Below are 17122 nucleotides of genomic sequence, written 5' to 3'. Positions count from 1 at the left end.
CAATTGCAAATAGTACAACGTTATATCATTTTATTGGTTTTATACATAATATTTATACAATCAGGTATCAAGTTACAACATTTATGATAGACTGTGAATGGCAACACAAGACTGAGGAAGATAGAGGGAGAAAAAAAGATGAACGAATAGAAATAGATATAACAGACACACTAAGGGCAACAGAGGAATAGAACATACACCTCCAGTTAGAGAGGTAGAAGAAGCATGCATAAGCACAGGCAAAGAAACACGAAGAGAAATATAGCGGTAGAACAAGCATGTACACACAATGATTTAGAGGGAGATCACGCACGCACATGTGCTTATATACACACCCACTCACACACAGATAAAAGGAGGCAGATAACATACAAAGGAATAAAAGGTAGACGAAGCACACAGACACACACACGCACACACACACACACGCACACACACACACACACACACACACACACACACACACACACATTGTTATGGTAAACAGTAAAAGTACCTGTTTCCTTGTTTGCCTTCTTGTTTGCCTTTAACTTCAATTAATTTAATTCATATGGTAAACAATTATGCATGGTGTTTATTATCATATAAACCATGCAAACATGCAACAACAAATGGACGATTTAAGAAAAAATCAAATTTCATGCCGAAAAATAGGTAATAAAAGTCAATGAGCAAAGACAAAATAAATACATTTTTGATATGTAAGAAACTGATTTCCTTAGCATCGATAAATGTAAAATGATTTCACTGCTAATAATGCACAAAAAATCATTCCTTTAATATTTTTGGTGCCCGGCAAGCATGAGGATTGGCGCTATTAACTGGTTTAAATCCTCCTTGAGTTTCACTCTCCGTTAAAAAGGGAAATTACGACATTAATCATGAAATGGATTCACTTTGGTATGTCCTTTCGATAGCTCTGAAACTCCTTATGAATGATGACCTCAATCTCCTCCTTAGTGCACCTCACACCTGTTGGACATAAAATATGTAGATTACATAAGAATTTAGACTTTCAGAACATAACAGTTATAATTAATAATATTCAATAACAATCATATCTTTACTTTATAATTTTTGCATTTTCATTTCCTACAAAATCTTATAGAAAAAAATTAACCAAATAAAACTTTCTTAGTATCACACTATTTTTAAAGACCAAGGAATACACAGACCAAAACAGTTATTTCCACTGTTAGATTAGATTTCAATGTAATACATGATGTGCCGAGATATTTACATAAATTTAATTGGAAAATATTTGAGGTGGTACGCAAACTTTAACATAAATTCTAAGTAGAAAAAGGGGCATAATTGTGTCAAAATGCTTGATGGGGTTACCCCCTCATGTGTACAGGTTGGGGGCATGATGGTGAACAAGTGTGCAAAGTTTCAAAGCCATATGTCAATGGACTTTGAAAATATTTGAGGTGGTACGCAAACTTTAACATAAGTGGTTACGCCGACGCTTGGGTGACTAGGATAGCTCTCCTTATTCTTCGAATAGTCGAGCTAAAAATAGGATACTAATAAGACACATATATTTGCCTTAGAAGGATCAGATAGCATTTATCCTAATAATTTTAGAACTAAAAACTCTTACACAAAGGATAACAAAAGCCAAATCTACACATAAATGTTATCAAATTCAGTAAGCCAAGTCAGCAAATGTACCTGTTCATCATCATCAATAGGACCAAATCCACTATGTTGTATGGCTCTCTTGGCTCTCTGTGTCAGCCCAGTGAAGATCATAAGTGTCATATACTATTTTTGGAAGCATTGTGTGCCCTGCACTGTTGTCTGGCCTTTTTCCTATAAAATAAGTGCAAAGTTTCATTGCTGTTTCTCTAAGGCTATTATGATATTAAATATTTCGCAACCGGGAAAGTCAATGTGATATGTACTTGATTCAAATAATTCACTATGTTAAGCAGGAGTATAATATAGATTCTGTACACATGTATCAGGTGTTACATTGGACTTATTATTATTCAATAAACAGCCAAATGGGTAGAGTGTATAATAAACATGTATTTATAAATATGGTATGTACAGTAAAATCAAACGATCTTGGTTCAACATTCATCTGCTTGAGTTGAAATGTAAAACTATAAACAAGAGGGCCATGATGGCCCTAAATCGCTCACCTGATTGAAAGAGTTTAACCTTTGTTATTAATATAGCTTGTTTCTCAAAGAATATTGAACAAGAGCTGTCAAAGTATGTGACAAATGCCCCCCAATGTGACATTGATCTATGAACAAGTACATAAAAAGTTGATCTTGCCTTTATGTGTCGACTACATACTGCAAGTTATATTAAATTGCCTCTGAGCATAGAAAAAAAACCAATCATACTAAATGACAGCCAACACTCTTTATGTCCTCATATTCAGCATTCCATTGTGAATAAACACTTAGTGTATCTTTCACCTTAGAGGTAGGGACATGGGTCTTGCACACGACACGTTGTCTTGGTATGTCGAAAACATATGGCAAGTCATTTTAAAATCTGTCCATATAAGAGTAAGTCACAGCGCGGACACGACAGCCTATATTTTCCTTCAGGTTGCCATGGCAACCAGAGTTCTACATGGAATTAATTTCTTTGAACAATTTTGAAAAAGCACCAACCAAGGATCATTCCTATGAAGTTTCATCAAAATTGTCAAAGCGGTTTAGGAGAAGAAGATGATTATAACCAATTGTTGACATTTTCCTTTAGGTTGCCATGGCAACCGGGCCAAACAAAATTATGTGAACAAATTTATGAGAGGTCCATGCAAGGACACTTCAAACCAAATTTGCTGAAGATCTATCAAGGGGTTCATGCGAAGAAAATGTTAAGTTTTTTTTACTAATTTTAGCTCTGGTGGCCCTTAAAAGGGGCCAAACAAAATTATTTGAAAAGACCTGACAGAGGCCCATGCTAGGATGCTTCAGACTTGAAGATCCATCAAGCAGTTAATAAGATCAAGTTGTTTAAAGGTTTTTCTATCTTTTGCTCTGGTGACCCCTAAAAGGGGCCAAACAAAACCATTTGAACAAAGTTGAGAGAGGACCATGTAAGGATGCTACATATCAAGTATGGAGTCATTCTGACCTTTACTTTCAGAGGAAAAGATGTTTAAGTGACAAGACAATGTAAAAACAAATGACCCCTGAGCAAGGCCAATTTGACCCCGGGACAATAATTTGAATACCTTTGGTGTAGGTCCACTAGGTAACACTATATACCAAATATGAAAGCTCTAGGTCTTATATTTTGGAGAAGAGGATTTTTAAAGTTTTATTATATAAGACTATATAAAAATATTGAAAACCTAAGCCTATGAACACGGGGCGTGGCCAATTTTGACCCCAGGGCTAAAGTTTGAACAATCTTAATAGTGGTCCAATAAACAATGCTTCATACCAAATATCTAAGGCCTTCGCCTTTTGGTTTCGGAGAAGAAGATTTTATAAGTTTTCATCATATACATATATAAGGAAACCCATGACCACCCGGATGGGGCCATTTTTTGACCCCAGGGTCAAAGATTGAACAATATTGGTACAAGTCAACTATATGATATATCATGCCAAATATCTAAGCTCTTGTCACTACTTGATTTTACTTGTGTATCTATATATTTGTTATTAATTGTTGTATGTGGCCCATATTGAAAATTGGTATGTGTACTAAATATGTTATCCAGTTTAAATTAAGACGTTACTTGTCTTTGTGAGTTCGAAGAAGATTTTTTAAGTTTTCACTATAACACATATAGAGAAAACCCATCAGCCCCGGGGTGTGGCCAATTTTGACCCCAGGGCCATAATTTGAACAAACTTTGTAGAGGTCCACTAGACGATGAATCATGCCAAATATCTAAGCTCTAAGCCACGTAAGTTCAGAGGAGATGATTTTTGAAATTTTCACTATTAACATATAGAGAAAACCCATGACCCCCGAAGGGGGTGGGGCCAATTTTGACCCCAAGGCCATAATTTTAACAATCTTTGTAGAGGTCCACTAGACGATGAATCATGCCAAATATCTAAGCTCTAGTCCAAGTAAGTTCAGAGGAGAAGATTTTTGAAGTTTTAACTATAAACATATAGAGAATACCCTAACCCCCCTGGGCGGGGCCAATTTTGACCCCAAGGCCATAATTTGAACAATCTTTGTAGAGGTCCACTAGACGATGAATCAAGCCAAATATCTAAGCTCTAAGCAACGTAAGTTCAGAGGAGATTTTTGATTTTTTTTTAATAAAAACATATAGAGAAAACCCATGACCGCCCAGGGGCGGGGCCAATTTTGACCACAGGGCCATAATTTGAACAATCTTTGTAGAGGTCCACTAGACGATGAATCATGCCAAATACCTAAGCTCTAGTCCAAGTAAGTTAAGAGGAGAAGATTTTTGAAGTTTTAATTATAAACATATCAAGTATACCCATGACCCCCCAGGGCGGGTCCAATTTTGACCCCAAGGCCATAATTTGAACAATCTTTGTAGAGGTCCACTTGACGATGAATCATGCCAAATATCTAAGCTCTAGTCCAAGTAAGTGCAAAGGAGAAGATTTTTGAAGTTTTCACTATAAACATATAGAGAATACCCTAACCCCCCGGGGCGGGGCCAATTTTGACCCCAAGGCCATAATTTGAACAATCTTTGTAGAGGTCCTCTAGACGATGAATCATGCCAAATATCTAAGCTCTAGTCCAAGTAAGTTCAAAGGAGAAGATTTTTGAAGTTTTAACTATAAACATATCAAGTATACCCATGACCCCCCGGGGCGGGGTCAATTTTGACCCCAAGGCCATAATTTTAACAATCTTGGTAGAGGTCCACTAGACGATGAATCATGCCAAATATCTAAGCTCTAGTCCAAGTATGTTAAGAGGAGAAGATTTTTGAAGTTTTAACTATAAACATATCAAGTATACCCATGACCCCCCGGGGCGGGGCCAATTTTGACCCCAAGGCCATAATTTTAACAATCTTGGTAGAGGTCCACTAGACGATGAATCATGCCAAATATCTAAGCTCTAGTCCAAGTAAGTTCAAAGGAGAAGATTTTTGAAGTTTTCACTACAAACATATAGAGAAAACCCATGACCCCCCGGGGCGGGGTCAATTTTGACCCCAGGGCCATAATTTGAACAATCTTTGTAAAGGTCCACTAGACGATGAATCATGCCAAATATCTAAGCTCTAGTCCAAGTAAGTTCAGAGGAGAAGATTTTTGAAGTTTTAACTATAAACATATAGAGCATACCCATGACCCCCCGGGGCGGGGCCAATTTTGACCACAGAGCCATAATTTGAACAAACTTTGAAGAGGTTCACTAGACGATGAATCATGAAAAATATCTAAGCTCTAGGCCAAGTAAGTTCAGAGGAGAAGATTTTTTAAGTTTTCACTATAAACATATAGAGAAAACCCATGACCCCCCGGGGCGGGGCCAATTTTGACCCAAGGGCCATAATTTGAACAATCTTGGTAGAGGACCATTTGGTGATCCTACCTACCATATATCAACGGCCTAAGCCTTGTGGTTTGGGAGAAGAAGATTTTTAAAGTTTTTCCTTTCCATTGCCATGGCAATCAGAGTTCTGCATGGAATTCAATTCTTTGAACAATTTTCAAAGGGGACCACCCAAGGAACATTCCTGTGAAGTTTGGATGAAATTGGCTAAGCGGTTTATGAGGAGATGTCGTTTAAAGTAAAAATTTACGGACGGACGCCGGATTGACGCCGGACAAATTGTGATCACAAAAGCTCACCTTGTCACTATGTGACATGTGAGCTAAAAAATTACATTACCTTGACTTCCTTAGACATCAAGAACTGCACTAGGGTTTCATTCTTTTCTTTCATGTTTTGCAACCTGCAAGGTAGATATCAAATTGCATTAACCAACCAAAAACAAATACAGTTTGAGGCAAACCATGTGATTCACTGTTTATCATCCAAATATTTTGATCATTTTTTATAAAAAATATTTTTTATTGCCATGGCACCTTACATTTTGTGCCTGAATCAAGACCATTTCCACAAACTTAAGATTAAAGAACCTTCCAGAAGTAATAATACACTTGTTTACAAAACACAAATTGAACATTTTACTTACAATTTGTGTTAACAGCATCCAAAGAATTGGCCTCATAAAAATATAATTTCATTATCTCTATAGAGCCATCTTCGTTAACTTCCAGAATATGTTTGGAGTTCTTGCACAATCCGGATTTTTTTATGTGAAAATTAATATAATTCATCAATAAAGGCTTACCTTTTTTTACCTTTCTTTGAAAGCACATCCTTTGGTGTTTTTTGTCTTGAATTCCCTTTCTCTGGTGTTTCCCCATGATGCTCTCTTGATCTTAAAAGTATCAAAGGTCAAAAGCATACGGGTCTAAACTCTGACACAAGAAATTGATGGTATATCATAATAAAAGTATTTTTGTACTTGGCACATTTAGATGTGTTCTCACCCATAGGATTAATGTACACCAACAATTTGCATTTGACCATAACTCTTGGGGCCCAAAACATAATCTCTTAAAAGGTCTCTGGAAAAATCTTCATATATATATATATATATATAAACTAAGTTTGGTCGCAAAATGTCGACCCTTACCTAAGTTATTTAATACTAACCATTTTTCTATAAATAGTAACTTTGACCTTGACCTTGATCCTAGGGGCCTCAAACGCAATCCCATGAAAGGTCTCCATAAACTCTTCCTATATACCAAGTTTGGTGACTAGATGCCAAACCTAGCTAAAATTATTCAATACATAAGGTGACTTTGACGCTGCCCTCCCACTAGCCTGCCCGAACAATGACACAAGTCATTTTAATAAATAGTTTTCCCTTTGTCAAAACCTGGAATAAGATGTGCAACAGAAATAAAAAAAAAATCAACCAAGGGCCATAATTTATAATCAAGGTTAAAATGTAGTTAGGTAACCTTGTTGTAATATGGTCATCAATAATTCTGTGACGTATTTAGTCAAGTGAATGAAGGGTATAGAATTTTTTTTTATTAAAATCCCAACTTGCCCTACTTGAACCTGCCCTAAAACTTTAACCTAAGTTCCTTAAGGGGCCATAACTTGTATTAAAGATAATATGGAGTTATGTAACCTTATTGTGTAATAGTCCCAAACAACTGTTGAAGTATTAACAAGCATTTTCAGTGAAAAGATATCCCCCCGCCAATGATGGCTTGTTTGTGCTTGATGGCTTGTTTGTGCTTGAAGGTTAAAAAAAATCTCAAAAAGAATAAGATAAGCACATTGGTTTTACTGAGAAATGGCTGTGAATGTGCATTTTTCAAAAAATCAAGGGCAATAACTCCAAGGACAATTGACCAATCAAATTTTTTTTTGGACGGGCATCATTCCAGGATAGTGGTTCATATTTATTTTAAGTTTCATGAAATTATACCGGCTAGTTACTGAGAAAACGCAGGTGACGGACGGAAGGATAGACGGACAAAAGGAAAGACGGACTGACGGACGGAAGGATGGACGGACAACGCCATTTCAATATCCCCCTCCCTATTTCATAGGCGGGGGATAATTAAGTCAATTGAATGAAGGATAAAGAAGTTATTAATAAATATCCCAACCTGCCCTAAAACTTTAACCTAAGTTCCATAGTCAATCAGGGGCCATAATATGTATAAATGATAATATGGAGTTATCTAACCTCATTATGTGATGGCCTTGAACAATTTTGTAAAGTATTAAATGAATTAAATGATGGGTATTGAAGTTTTAAGTGAAAATCCCAACTTGCCCTTACACTTTAACCAGACGCCGGCGTGAGTAGTAAAGTCCTCCTTATTCTTCGAATAGTCGAGCTAAACTTGGACAGGATAAACACTTCATGTTTGTCATCTTGAATACTGCTTAAATCTTATCAGACCAACCTAGCTCAAGGAATCCACCAATAAAGTGATGTACATAGCACTTTCTCACATTAATTACTTTATTTTCAAAAAGGAATATTAAACTATACATTTGTAGTTACCTGATCAAGACTGCCGAAGGTCACTTCATTTTCATTTTTTTCCCAACAGAAACGGCTTCAACAATGAATATGTCAGTTTGTCCAGGCTGCCAAGGGAATCAACTTTTAGAAATGGCTCCAGTGAGGTACCCTCCCTCAAGCCAATATCTCCATCTACACCAATCAGATTGAGTATAAAAATTTGCACTGTCCACTCTAGCATCCAACTTCCTGTTGTCACAGCAACCACATAGCGTAACACTGAAAATCATGGTTTAAATTTCAGAATCAAAATTATGATCCCATCACAGGCTGATAACAACTATACGCCAAATGGCGACATGTGAAAGAGACTTTGACACAGATATTTCTCTTCAATGCAATTACATTACAGAATAACATGGAGTTGAAAAATACATGTGAGCTGTGGCACTACGCCTCAGCATGTTTTTTTTGAAAATCCAATAATGCATGGTAAAGTTACAGCCCTGATATGGATTAGTCTAAACCAGTCCCATCAACAGTACTCATTTTGACATTTAAGTTGTAAGTGTGACTTTAATCTTTAATGAACAGACCTTGGTCTTTTGTGTAACACACCACCTCATCATGGTGTACCTTCATGGCAAGTTGTTTGAAAATCCTATAATGCATGGTCAAGATACAGCCCAGACAAGGATCATTTCAACCTTTGACCTCTAATCATGACCTTGACCTTTGACATACAGACCTGCTTCTTGTGCGCGAAACACACCACCTCACCATGGTGGACCTTCATGGCAAGTTTTTAGAAAATCCTATAATGCACAGTCAAGAGACAGCTGGGACAAATTCAGTCTGCATTTACCTACGGACACACATGCATGCACGCAAAAACACAGAACCCCCATTGTGATAACTATGTCTCACTCACCGCAAACAGGCTTGTCAACAAATGCCTGTTTACTAACACTTAAGATTTGTTTGAGCATTTATACTGTATAAACGCAGTAGAGGACACAAGCTAACTCCAAAAAATCAAATGAATTCTTTCTTGATACAAAGCAATTAACATTAATACCAGTACTTAATACCCAACATTATGTGGGAAGTTTAAAGCTGCACTCTCACAGATTGAACATTTTGACAACTTTTTTATTTTTTGTCTTGGAATGAGCCACTTTTTTGCGAAAATGCATGGAAACCAGTTATACAAGACTCCTGACAAAAAAATAGATCACAGATTTTCATATTAAGTTCAAAAATTGATGTTTTGTGCATTTTTCTTAAACCGTTAGTAACGCTTTTTAAAGCCATGAAACAGAAATATTAAAGTCTGATCTGATCTTCAACATTCTTTTATCATTGGTATGCAGATATTTATGCATCTGTGAGAGTGCAGCTTTAAGTACAAGAAATATTTAAATAGACCTGGCAGGCTAGGGGTGCCTTTACGTACTGCTGGTAGTCCTCTACAGATTGAACCATCAACTTTGTCAAGGGCAAGCCAGTGGTCGACGAAGTACATAAGCTTATCACTGCTATCCTCATCATACATTCACACCTAAGTACAAAGACAAAGTGCAAGACAGAGAATTAGTATATAGGCTAAATAACAATCTCAGATGTCATGTATTATTTACAGAACAGATATAGAACTATGGCCCATTATAGGATTTTAGGGCGATGTATGTTAGTACAAATCACGATTCTCATAATGATCATTATACTTAGCTTCTAGTGGCTTAAGTTAATCAAAAGGAATGCACAATAAAATCAGCAATATCATACATAATCAAGCCTCCAGTCAGGTTAGAGCCAGAGTTGTCACATTCTAGTCGGATCTTGGTTACTCAGCAAACCTGCCCGGTGCTGATATGGAACTCAGACTTGACCCCGGAAGTGAATGCCAGAGTCCCAGGTTCTAAAGATGAGAGGAGGAGGGCTGCAGTGTGGCCACTGGTGCCATACATGGTGATTTGCACCTTCCCTGTGGTGGCCGTCCTTTTACCCTCGCTAGTCTTCACAGTCACTGTACATGAGCAACCTAATTTAGGATTAATAAAACAACTGTTGAATGGCTAGTGAATAAATTCTTCTTTCACAATCATGCTGGGGGTGCCTGATTTACTTTTAATCAAAAGGTGGTGATCTACCTCAAACTTTCAGTTTTGTTTTGTTTTTGGTAACTTTCAGTTGAAATGGTTTTTGAAATAAAAGTTTATTAAGTGTGAACTGGATTTTTTCTTTTCCTTTGTTGATGGTTGTTTTTGTGTTAATGACATCTGAACGTTATTACTTTTATTCACTAAAACATTATTTTTTAATTCCATCAAAGCATCACAAAATTTTCGAAGAACAGTACACTACAAAATTAAACAACGTTTCTTACGCAAGAACAGCGCATAATCTTTATAAATAACATTTTGAGTCTAGTAAGTACTGATCATTTTAAACAATGTATGTACCAAATAGTTTAAGCCAAGTACATACCAATGATTCTCAACAAAGTGTGTACCAATCATTCTGAGGAGAGGTCTATAAATAATTCACAGCCAAGTACATTCTGAGCCAAGTATGTACTAATCATTCTCAGCCAAGTACTTACCAATCATTCTCAGCATCGTCTCCATGTGGCAGTTATCGTTGTGCGAGTCCAGCCAGGGGCCGCACTGGAACACGTGCCTTATGTGTGACTTGTCCTCGCTCCTTTCTGTGACAACAACCATCTCCACAAAGAAGCCAGCCCTGTGTCCCCTACCATCATGACACAACGAGAGTTGCTCCAGAGTCTCAAGATCCACAACTTCAAACAAATGTGTCCAACTGCAAAATGAGTAATAGCAAAAGCTTGTTAACATTTAACTTTAACTAGAGTGTGGTCTTGTGTTGTGGAGAAAATCAAAGTACAATGAAACCTACTTGTCCGGCTTAGTGAGCACTAACCAAACATAAAGTGACTGGTTGTCACCCTAGTCAACACATCAGGGACATACTAGGCCAGAGAGGAATACATAGTGACCTCCGGATACTGGTTGTCACCCTAGTCAACACATTAGGGACATACTAGGCCAGAGAGGAAGAGTGACCTCCGGATACTGGTTGTCGCCAAATGAAACACATAATAATTGTCACCCTAGTAGACACATTATAGGGACAAACTAGGACAGAGCTGAATACATAGTGACCTCCGGATACTGGTTGTCGCCCTAGTAGACACATACTAAGTCAGAGATGACTACATAGTGACCTCCGGATACTGGTTGTCGCCCAAGTAGACACATTAAAGGGACATACTAGGTAAGAGATGAATATATAGTGACTCCGGATACTGGTTGTCGCCCTAGTAGACACATTATAGGGACATACTAGGTCAGAGCTGGATACATAGTGACCTCCGGTTACTGGTTGTCGCCCTAGTAGACACATTATAGGGACATACTAGGTAAGAGATGGATACATAGTGACCTCCGGATACCGGTTGTCGCCCTAGTAGACACATTATAGGGACATACTAGGTAAGAGATGGATACATAGTGACCTCCGGATACTGGTTGTCACCCTAGTAGACATATTGTAGGGACATACTAGGTAAGAGATGGATACATAGTGACCTCCGGATACCAGTTGTCGCCCTAGTAGACATATTATAGGGACATACTAGGTAAGAGATGGATACATAGTGACCTCCGGATACCGGTTGTCGCCCTAGTAGACATATTATAGGGACATACACATGTACTAGGTAAGAGATGGATACATAGTGACCTCCGGATAACGGTTGTCGCCCTAGTAGACACATTATAGGGACATACTAGGTAAGAGATGGATACATAGTGACCTCCGGATACTGGTTGTCGCCCTAGTAGACACATACTAGGTCAGAGATGAATACATAGTGACCTCCGGATACTGGTTGTCGCCCTAGTAGACACATACTAGGTCAGAGCTGAATACATAGTGACCTCCGGATACTGGTTGTCACCCTAGAAGACACATTATAGGGACATACTAGAACAGAGCTGAATACATAGTGACCTCCGGATACTAGTTGTCGCCCTAGTAGACATATTATAGGGACATAGTAGGTAAGAGATGAATACATAGTGACCTCCGGATACTAGTTGTCGCCCTAGTAGACACATTATAGGGGCATACTAGGAAAGAGATGAATACATAGTGACCTCCGGATACTGGTTGTCGCCCTAGTAGACATATTATAGGGAAATAGTAGGTAAGAGATGAATACATAGTGACCTCTGGATACTGGTTGTCGCCCTAATAGACACATTATAGGGACATACTAGGTAAGAGATGAATACATAGTGACCTCCGGATACTGGTTGTCGCCCTAGTAAACATATTATAGGGAAATACTAGGACAGCGACGTATACATAGTGACCTCCGGATACTGGTTGCCGCCCTTGTAGACATATACTAGGTCAGAGCTGAATACTTAGTGACCTCTGGATACCGGTTGTCGCCCTAGTAGACACATTATAGGGACAAACTAGGTCAGAGCCGGATAGATAGTGACCTCCTGATACTGGTTGTCACCCTAGTAAACACATTATAGGGACATACTAAGTCAGATCTGGATACATAGTGACCTCCGGATACTGGTTGTCGCCCTAGTAGACACATTATAGGGATAAACTAGGTCAGAGCCGGATTCATAGTGACCTCCGGATACTGGTTGTCGCCCTAGTAGACACATTATAGGGGCATACTAGGTAAGAGATGAATATATAGTGACCTCCGGATACTGGTTGTCACCCTAGCAGACACATAATAGGGACAAACTAGGTCAATTATAGTGATATACTAGGTCAGAGCCGGATAGATAGTGACCTCCGGATACTGGTTGTCGCCCTAGTAGACACATTATAGGGACACACTAGGTCAGAGCTGGATACATAGTGACCTCCGGATACTGGTTGTCGCCCGAGTAGACACATTATAGGGACATACTAGGTCAGAGCCGGATTCATAGTGACCTCCGGATACTGGTTGTCGCCCTTGTAGACATATTTTAGGGACATACTTGGTCAGAGCTGGATAAATAGTGACCACCGGATACTGGTTGTCGCCCTAGAAGACACATTAAAGGGACATACTAGGTAAGAGATGAATATATAGTGACTCCGGATACTGGTTGTCGCCCTAGTAGACACATTATAGGGACATACTAGGACAGGGATGAATACATAGTGACCACCGGATACCGGTTGTCGCCCTAGTAGACACATTATAGGGACATACTAGGTGAAAGCCGGACACATAGTGACTACGGATACTGGTTGTCGTCCTAGTAGACACATTATAGGGACATACTAGGACAGGGATGAATACATAGTGACCACCGGATACCGGTTGTCGCCCTAGTAGACACATTATAGGGACAAACTAGGTCAGAGCCGGATAGATAGTGACCTCCTGATACTGGTTGTCACCCTAGTAAACACATTATAGGGACATACTAAGTCAGATCTGGATACATAGTGACCTCCGGATACTGGTTGTCGCCCTAGTAGACACATTATAGGGATAAACTAGGTCAGAGCCGGATTCATAGTGACCTCCGGATACTGGTTGTCGCCCTAGTAGACACATTATAGGGGCATACTAGGTAAGAGATGAATATATAGTGACCTCCGGATACTGGTTGTCACCCTAGCAGACACATAATAGGGACAAACTAGGTCAATTATAGTGATATACTAGGTCAGAGCCGGATAGATAGTGACCTCCGGATACTGGTTGTCGCCCTAGTAGACACATTATAGGGACACACTAGGTCAGAGCTGGATACATAGTGACCTCCGGATACTGGTTGTCGCCCGAGTAGACACATTATAGGGACATACTAGGTCAGAGCCGGATTCATAGTGACCTCCGGATACTGGTTGTCGCCCTTGTAGACATATTTTAGGGACATACTTGGTCAGAGCTGGATAAATAGTGACCACCGGATACTGGTTGTCGCCCTAGAAGACACATTAAAGGGACATACTAGGTAAGAGATGAATATATAGTGACTCCGGATACTGGTTGTCGCCCTAGTAGACACATTATAGGGACATACTAGGACAGGGATGAATACATAGTGACCACCGGATACCGGTTGTCGCCCTAGTAGACACATTATAGGGACATACTAGGTGAAAGCCGGACACATAGTGACTACGGATACTGGTTGTCGTCCTAGTAGACACATTATAGGGACATACTAGGACAGGGATGAATACATAGTGACCACCGGATACCGGTTGTCGCCCTAGTAGACACATTATAGGGACATACTAGGTAAGAGATGAATATATAGTAGGGATGCAAACGAATGGCAAAATTGATATTCGAATATTCGGTAATTCTTTCGAACGAATATTCGAATATTCGATTACCAAAATACATCTTTTAAAAGTTGTAGTAAACTTTTATAATATTCTCTTAAGTAATAGCCGGGGCATTTTAGCTTTTCCTTGTCGTAATAACTACGCGTGGCGGACCCTGAATAACACCAAATGAGCCTCTGAAATTCTTCATTTCAGAAAGACAAAAAGTCATACTTTATCAACAGAGAAAAATTAACAAAAACTTTTTATTAATATTCCTCTGCCTTCATATTTGTAAACAACGTGAACCTAGATGGATTTTTGGTCAAATGGCGTTATGTGCCAATGGAGAGTCTCCGTAGGACGAGCAGCCTCGTTCTGGGATTGACCTATAATATATAAACTACGGAAAAACTAAACCAACTTGGGAACTAGTCTATTTTAGATTTTCTTAATTGGTAGAAGCAATTTACCTAAAATAATTGGATTTTTTTTCTGTCACTTGTCGTTTTCTGTCACTCCCCGTGTTTTTACATTAAGCTAGTTATTGTAAAAACACGGGGACTATTTATAGTACCCGACGATATGTCCCTAAATGATACATGCCGCGTGTTTAGTGTATTGTCATCACATTCACACCTCTGGCATTATGGGTCAATCGTTGTTTAAACAAGACAAACGAATCTTAAATACAACAACATAGTCGTAGGCAAAATATTTAATATTATTATTCAACAAAAAAAAAACATCGAATATTCGAATACCGATTTTGACATTCGAATACCAAACGTTTGATCGAATATTCGAATATTCGAATATTCGTTTGCATCCCTAATATATAGTGACCTCCGGATACTGGTTGTCGCCCTAGTAGACACATTATAGAGACAAACTAGGACAGAGCTGGATACATAGTAACCTCCGGATACTGATTGTCGCCCTAGTAGACACATTTAAGGGACATACTAGGTCAGAGAGGAATACATTGTGACCTCCGGATACTGGTTGTCGCCCTAGTAGACACATTATAGGGACATACTAGGTCAGAGCTGGATAAATAGTGACCTCCGGATATTGGTTGTCGCCCAAGTAGACACAAAATAGGGACATACTAGCTCAGAGATGAATACATAGTGAACTCCAGATAACAGTCAACACATTATAGAGACAAACTAGGACAGAGCTGGATACATAGTGACCTCCGGATACTGGTTGTCGCCTAAGGAGACACATAATAGGGAGATACTTTGTCAAAGTTGACTACAAAGTGACTTCTGGATACTGGTTGTCGCCCTAGTTGACACATTATAGGGACATACTAGGTCAGGGTGAATACATAGTGACCTCCGGCTACCAGACACATAATAGGGACATGTATACGAGGCAATATAGAATCAAGAATTTGCGCAAGCCTGGATGACATTTTACAAGTGCAGGGCTTGATGGCTTATGTTAATTAACAACTGCAGGGCTTGCTGGCTTTTGTTTATTTCAACCACTTGTTGTCCTAGCAAACGCATAATAGGAACACACTAGAACTGTGCGATCTAGACCGGAGCTCTACATATAGTGACCTTCTACAATATTTCTATACACTATTACAAAGATAATAAGTTAATATTAGTTTGCCATGAATTGTCAAACCGATGAATTTAGATGATAATTAATATTAATAATAAATTAAATATGCGCTCGACGACATGCTTTACTGTTTACATAATACCTCGAATTTATATTACAATGTAATTTAATACCTGGTTATTCAAATCTACTATCTTTGGCATTGACAAAGGAAGACGTTTTCGATTATTTCTAATCGAAATTTAGTTCGTTGGCATATTTAATCGGTAGACCATAGTCCATACGCCGTAAAAACATTATTCTCATTAGTCGATTTGGTAGCCATTTTGATTTTGTGACGTTTGCACACGTCACACAAACAACTGCCCTTGACTCCGCCTCCTCCAGATACTGGATGTCGTTTAGCATTAACCCCATTATCTTCGGTTGTTTCCGTGATTCGCAAGGTGCGCGCCGGTGTTACCTGAAAAAAATACCACGGCAAATTCCTACCGCGAGGAGCGTGTTCCCTCTGGTCGGCCCAGTTGTCTATCCTAAATTATGATCGGACCTGCTTGAGGCCATCAGAATTATTAATGTCGTTCATCTTTGTCGTGATATTTTTTTTTTACTTTTTTGTTATAAAAGGAAAGGCAATATTACTATATTATAGTATATTCCATACTTTTTTAGGAGTCTATCATGAACTATTTTAATGCAACGTTTATAAATACGTTGAAACTGTTGTCTATCACAGATTATTTAGCTTGACGAAATAGGCTATTGAGCAAACAGATTTTAGGCTTAAAAGTATCACGTTTATGAAACTGTTGTCCGCATCTCAATAATATGTACCTTTTAATACGAAGTTGTTAGTGTCTATCAAAGAAATATTTTAATTGATATTTATGTATGTCATACAAAAATAACCCTATCATATACCATTTCTTTTATGGACATTTGAAGGTACATATTAACAAAATCAATTGATATATTTTATTTTTTGCATCAAATATGTTCTTTGATAATATAAAGAAAAGTACATTGATCAAACAAGTGTAAGTGAGAAAGAAATAGAATTGGCTTCAATTGCCAATCAATAATTTCTGCTCACAGTCTGCAGTCTATCACAGATCAATGAGCAATTGCAATGACCAACAGTTAACACAAACGCTTCCATGGGAGGGGGGATGGCACACCCGGCACATGCCCCATCACTAAAGTCTTCAA

At 38.5% G+C, this 17122-nt stretch overlaps 1 long non-coding RNA gene across 3 annotated transcripts; it reads right to left on the bottom strand.

The window, feature by feature from the left end:
• Positions 1-15: 15 nt before the first annotated feature.
• On the bottom strand, positions 16-16250 carry LOC128246646 (uncharacterized). 3 transcript variants are annotated; one of them, XR_008263304.1, is made up of 9 exons: positions 16087-16250; positions 10605-10822; positions 9788-10043; positions 9428-9560; positions 8039-8278; positions 6290-6379; positions 5824-5887; positions 1675-1815; positions 16-972 (listed from the first exon to the last, which is right to left on the bottom strand). It is a non-coding gene; the product is annotated as an uncharacterized LOC128246646 (long non-coding RNA). The 3 variants fall into 3 exon arrangements; XR_008263306.1 differs by having other exon boundaries at positions 6300-6379; XR_008263305.1 differs by having other exon boundaries at positions 9456-9560.
• Positions 16251-17122: the final 872 nt, after the last annotated feature.

This window comes from Mya arenaria, chromosome 9, assembly GCF_026914265.1.
Source record: "Mya arenaria isolate MELC-2E11 chromosome 9, ASM2691426v1".
NCBI classification, from domain to species: domain Eukaryota; kingdom Metazoa; phylum Mollusca; class Bivalvia; order Myida; family Myidae; genus Mya; species Mya arenaria.
The sequence above is the reverse complement of the archived record's forward strand: the minus strand, read 5'-3'. Positions and strand labels throughout refer to the sequence as shown.